Consider the following 6,965-nt stretch of genomic DNA (forward strand, 5'->3'; position numbering starts at 1 on the left):
TAAGGATATTGTTTGTATTTGTTTCAGATTGTATTGCCTTTAGTGTTAGGTAAGTTTGAATTTGAAATTAGGTATATTTTTTATGCTTGATTTCTGAACATTGGTGTCCTTATTTGTTTATCCCCAACATGAAAGGCCTTTCAGTCTGGCCTCTTATATGTACTTTACACTGCAATCAAACTAACTCTGTTTTTTGTTTAAAGGATTAAAAAGATTAAGCCTTTTAAGTTTGAGCATAAATCATTTTCTTTTAACTGGGATTTACATATATGCTTTCTGCAAACACTCATTCACTTTTTTTAACGTGTGCATGAGAATGTGTTCTCGAGAAATGAGTGCAGTGAACCAACTGATCCGGATCACACCGTTCCCACCGTTATTTGCCATTCCTCCAGCACTGACAGTACTGTGATTTTCACTTCACTGAGAACAATGTAAAATTACTTCAGACCTAGTACTGACATAACTGCTAAATATGAGGTCTTTCACTTAGCTCGTTTCTAATTTCTGTAATGCATTCTTCACTGTGTTATTTTTATTTTGTCTAGAATGCCTTAGAAAAGCCTAAATACTTCGTGTTATTGCAATTACTCACATGAAGGACAAACCCCGGGTTTGTGTAACAGGACAGCTTTTCTATAAACCCTGTGACTAGCGTTAATGACATTTTTCTTTTTTTAATTATACTTCATATTATGAAGTGAATTAACACTTCATCAGTTTTTACACCCTTTTTACATGTAATCTGTGCTTAAAAGTGTTCTAACTCTCCTAATTAGTTGTTACTTTTTTATATTGGGACTCCTACTCTGGAGGAATTTTCTAGTTATTCCCACGTGTATCGGAAACAGGCCTCAGGGTCCCATTGATATCCTAAGGCAGCTCTCTTGGTCAGTTTTCTAGACCTTGTAGTTACGTTTTTTCCTTACGAAATCCTAAAAATTATTATCTATTTTAGTCATAAGTATGTTGGAACTGTTTCTTTATCCTCATGTAGTAAAAAGTTATCCACATTATATCAAATACAGATAGGCAATATTTATTGAACACTTACAGCTTTTTGCCTCACTTCAGCAATTTTACCGTCTTCATCTTTTCAGTACTAGAACTCATTTGTGTGCTGGTGTATCTTAAAAGGTCATTGCCTTTGCATAGCTGTTTTTCTTAGCTACTTTAACCATGAATTTTCGCTTCATATTTTTAGCTTCCTTTAGATTTTTTTTTTTTTTACTTCACAATAATCCATGTATGTTGGCTTCTTTCTATTTCACCTTTTCTTTTTTCCTTTTCTTTTATTCTTCCTGGTGTGGTAAGGAGTGTGACTCAGAACTTTGATCTCATCTTAATTTCTGCCTGATAAATATCAGGCATCATATCAGTGTAGCATCACTACAGTCATCAGTTTGGCTTCGTGGAATTCCTCCAGGCTGCTGCACGTTTCCATGGCAGAGTGGGAAGACTCGTGTTGTTGGGTTGATAGAGGCGTTCTGGTTCTTTAGTAGCAAGGTTGATACTTCTGACTGTCACCACACTGATTTTTTTTTTTTAATTATTTTTTCTTTTGGTGCCAGAATCACTCTTGATAATTTTAATGCTGTAAGAGTAATAGGCCCATCTATTTTAATTGTTTTCTTGCTGGGGACTGAATTTATTCCAGTAATAACAAGTGATATTTTGCTTTCCATTATAAGGCTACGTAAAATTTTCATTGAGAAGTAAGCTGCTGATTTTAGCTTGTAATTTGGGTAACTTCTGAGGGGGCAATATATTATAATTGAAATGGAATTGCATGAAATAATCTCTCATCTACTTGGGAGAGTCACTTTGCACTGTGAGATTCAGCTGCCCCTCGTTCGCAATCAGTATGACTAATAGATCTCTAAATAGTGTCAGGAAGCAATGAGAATGCAAATTAAATTGTCATTTGTGACAAACTTGGTTTTATCATCATTTCAAACTGCTGGCTCCCAGATTGTTGATGGTAAGATCTGTACAGCCTCATTAGCAGAAGCAGCTATGTAGTATCAGTTATTCTCCCCAGTGGTTCTTAAAAATCCAAAGAAACAAAAACTGTAAAAGAAGATAAATGTCTATTCAGTTAAATTAAACAGAAAATCAGTCTGGAGTCACTGAAAGGCAGAGTTGCAAATATGTCTCCTGATGATAAAATAATTCTGTTGTGCGTTAGTAGGAAGAAGAAAAAATATATCACAAAATGGTTCTATAATGTTACAAGCAAACCTCTTGTACTAAATAAATACCCAGCTTCGAAAAATAAGTTTGTAATCTGGAGATGTGCCAAGTACGAAAGTTTGTCTTTAAAATGGAACACATTTCAAAAATGAAAATGCATGTATAAAAATATAAATATAGTCTTTGTAGATGCTGTCATGCAGCGGCTTTGAATATGAACTTTCTAGAGCATAAACTCTTAAAAGCTTTACTTGTAGTTCAGTAGCAGCAAGTAAAATTGACTTCATAAAGCAATTTTGGCTGTAGAGTTTTCGTGACTGCAGTATGATGTTGGGGACAATGCAGTGTAGGGCCCAGTCATGCAAACTGTTAAATTGATTGTCTTACACAGCTGACATTAGTGACTTTGGCCTCAGATGACTGATATTACTTCTGTGTCCCATTCCTAGGATTGTCTGCTCCCTGAACAAAGAACGAACAAACACGCAAGAAAGCTGAGGCAAAAGGAGGTAGGTTGTACCAGAAAATACTTCTTAAACTGTCTGGACACCGAGCCCTGCTTGTTCCAGTAGTTCTAGGTAATCAGAAGCCATTGCTGCACAGAAGCAAGGTCGTTGGGTCATCAAACTGCTAAACTTACTTCATTTTACACTGACTGCCAACATGGAATGTGCTTTCTTCCACTGAGCCTCTGAGGAGGAGAGGAACTTCCCTGTTATTTATAAATACTTACAAACATCCACAAATACTTAGAAATTGTGTGATTTGCAAGAGCTAAGCTTCATTTTGCATGCTGCATATAGGTGAGTAAAATATGAGTATTCCTAGTGTACAACATCTTTATATGCAAATCTGTTTTAGTAACTGTAATGTGTACGATATGAATATGCAACTGACATTTTGCACCAGTCCCTTACGTATTATTTATACAACATCATTAGCATCAAAAGAGTGTTACGTGAATGTTTCTGTTGCAAACGTGCAACCTGAGGGTTAGATTTGCATAAAGGCACAGGTAAGAGTGATAGAAAGGAATATAAACTATGGTGATTTACACTGTTATGTATCCTTGAAATGAATTACAACAAAAGCTGACCCTTAGACTTGCCTTCTCTTACTCTGTGAATCTGGATTATCCTGTGTTGTGAGGAGGACTGTGTTTCTAAGGTTGCAGAAGTATAAATGGAAACAGAATTCTTCTAATGTGTGTTATGAGGTAACGTTTTATTTAGTGCTCACAATAACGTGTTACTCATACAAATCCTTTCTTCCAGGAAGTACGTTTGGTTTTTTGTGTGGATATACCAGACATCATCAAATGCACGTCTCACTTGACTGCATGTTAAAGGTTGATACAAGGCTTTTGTCAAAGGGTTTTTCCTCTGGGTGAGAAAAAAGATGTGTTGGGAGAGGGTTATCTTGTTCTTTTTGCCCCACGGTGTGATGGGCTGATACTGAAACTGAAGGCTTTGAGTGTTTTGGTGTGGATTGTGAGATATTTTTTAAAGTGGCTGAAGTATTCATGCTAAGACATCAGTCAAGATTAATTAAATATGTACTTGAATTTAGGAGTAGTGCTGAACATTTAATGTGAAATTTGGTATTTTAATGGATGGACGTTTTGCTGAGCAAAATTAATTCAGAATCGTGAACTACAGTTTTTATGGACAGCTTGATTTAATCATCAGTCTTTTCACTAAATGATGTTTAGCTAATGTCTCTGACAGTCTTCAGAGTTTTCCAATGGCTCAATGCTACACATTTTCAGTAAGAGAAGGTTGTTGCTTCTACAGAAGTCAGTAGAATTCCTCCCATGTTTAACATTAGAAGCCTTTCGGCTCAGGCCTAGATGGCCATTTCAAGCACTTGCACTGTTTAACCGAGTCCTGTGCATTAGCTTATGCAGCTGCTTTTGGTTTCTGAAGTATCAAATGAAGATTTAATTGTAGCTGAAACCTTAGCTATTCTGTCTAGAATAGCCGGAATAGCTGGCCGTGTCCAGAAAAGAAAATAATTTGCTAGTCTGTGTTCAGAGCATCACAACTGTATGTGTGCGCCGTATGTCTTGATGGTATATTCAGGGAAAGTTGTGTGTGTTTTCTAAAATAAACAGTTGGGTTTTTTTTATTTTGTTTTTCCCCCGCAAGCCTTTAACATTGATTCTTCTTCTAAATGTGAACACTCCATGGAATGAAAACTGAAATAAGTCTGGGAGCAAAAGTTTGCTGAAGTTAAGGGCTGCTTTTTAGCCGTGATCCAGAGTAGGCTGTGTACGTGTCTCAGCTTATGTGACTAGAAACCAGAGGAAAAGCACATACAAGACAACTTCTTGTTGCCCTCTCCTCCTCCCTTCTTACCTTTCAGTGGTTGCTTTGTCTTTCATATAATCTTTCCTCATTAAATTTGCTAAACCTTTGCATCAACATGAAACGAAGAGAGATTAATGCTTGTTTATTGGCAGACACCGTGTCTTGACAACGAACGTAAGAACTGGACTAGTAACCAGCACCGGATTAAACAGGGAAGATTAATCCAGAGCCTTTATGAGGCCTTTCTTTCCAGCCTTATTACAGCTCTTTTGTTTTCGTACCAGATTGGCAACTGTAACGCTATACTGCAATGTGCCTTTTGTACTCTGTTCTTAGAGGCAACAGTGTTTTAAATGACCTGGGAGTTACTTCTGCAAAGAGGATTATCTGTTCCAATATCACTTCACAAGAATCCACAGCTGAGAATATTGAGATCTGGTATCAGCTGTGTTAACTAAGTGTGGAGGGCAAACAATTAAGCTTTTGAAAAAAGTTACCTGTAACATGTTCAGCATATCAGACAGGATCCTAACAATGAATATACTTTTTTTTCTATACCTTCTGCTAATACGATTTATATAAATTTAGAATATTTGCATTTTTTACAGCAGTTTTTTCCTTTGGTGGTTACTTCAGTATTTCTGAAGATTGGATTTTTTGGGGTAGTTATTTTTCTTCTAGTAACATATCTCCTGGTGTGGTTCATTATTTGTAAACTAATTATTTAAGATGTTGCTGTGATGAACTTCGTATCACTTCCAGTGCTTCAGACATCTAACTTCATAAATTAAAGCTGGAGTTCCATTTTCAGCAACAGCATTGAAGCATTATGCCTGTATCTACAACTAGTTTTATTCTTACCTAAAACTGCCAGTGAATTAGCAGCTCTAGAGTATATCATTTGGTCTTTTTCCCAATAGGTCTTTTTAGTTTATAATACAGCTGTCTCTTGTTTCGTGCTTAGTTTCCAATTTTTAACCTTTTTTTCCACAAGTATATGCTGAAGTCTTTAATTGGCATTTGATTATCTTTTTGTTTGAAATTCATTGAGTTTCCATTCTCTTTCCCTCTATCCTCCCCAGATTTATAAGTGCTTTTTTCATATCTGAATTCATGTGGTTGTAATCAGACTGTTCTCTGGGTTTTCCAGTATTCTTCTTTCCTATGTGTGTCACATCAGTGATGGCTCTCCAGCATTTTCCACCAACATTTTGCAGTAATTGTTGAATTTTTTCCCTGTTTTGGAGGAATGGGAGGCCTATCACCTAAAGAGATAGTGTTAGTTACATAGAACGCGTACAGGATTACCATTTACAGGCTATAATCCTGTGTTCTAACAAACATTTCATTGTGCTGCAGAAAAATGAAGTAATTGAAAAACTTGTATGCAAAATCTAAAGGTAGTTGCTCCTTTTATAAGAAGACAAAGCTGAGCCTATTTTTTAATGATTAACAGTCTTGTGGGAAATTCTTTTCTACTTTCATGCTTTATTTATGGAGCTATTGTTTTCATCTTTGTTTATACTTTTTGGAAGAGGGACTGTTTTTACTATTTTTATGTAATCCATTGGTGCCCTTGTGGACATCCCCATATAAAAACAAATAAAGCAGTAGGTCAATGTTCTTTCTCTCACATATTATATAAGCTATCCGTTCACATAAAAAGAGTTCCTTTGTATTTGTTTTAATTGAAATTACTTCAGTAACACTTCCTTTACTTTAGATTTCATGTTTGGAAGGGCTGCTTTAGGAGATTTATGGCAGAAGAATGGTTACTTTTGGTGAGGGTAAATTTTTGGTAAAGGTAAATATTTGTTAGAACTAAAGATTCTAGTTCTTCATTTCTGCTGTAGTTAAAGTATCTGTGAAATCAAATGCATGTTTTAAGTTGGCAGTAGTACGAAGGAGTGAAAATTTGATAGCAACAAAGAACAATTAACTTTATATCATGCATGATCTTCTAAAAGAACAGTATGCTGCTTGGGAAAGTTTGCTGCCCTTTTACTTTACTCCTAGTATGTACATGGACATGCTTATCTTTCGAAGATCTTGTGAATATACTCAACATCTTGTAAAGCTTATCTATGTATGCAGACAACGAAAAATAACAAAGCTTACATCATACTGTCCTTCTAGAATACGATGTAGCAAGAATACTCTAGCAGAAAGGAAAATATATCCCATCAAGTACAGCGACTTGGTTATGAAATAAAGCATCACTTCTAAAAATCTACTGTTAGAGAAGATTCCCGATAGATCAATCTATACATGTGTTGTGTTTATTTTTTTAGTTAGCTGTTTGCTCTGTCATTGAGTTCCAATGATTTCTTGTTTCTGCAAAGTGATAATACATAAGCAGGATTAGTTGGCATTCAACTGAAACATGGTGGTGTTGATCTTGCCCCAGCAGAAAGAGCCCACTGTGGTAAAATGATTCTTGTAGGCAGATGAGGGGAGGGGGGG

Source organism: Tauraco erythrolophus, chromosome 12 (assembly GCF_009769465.1).
Source record: "Tauraco erythrolophus isolate bTauEry1 chromosome 12, bTauEry1.pri, whole genome shotgun sequence".
NCBI lineage: Eukaryota > Metazoa > Chordata > Aves > Musophagiformes > Musophagidae > Tauraco > Tauraco erythrolophus.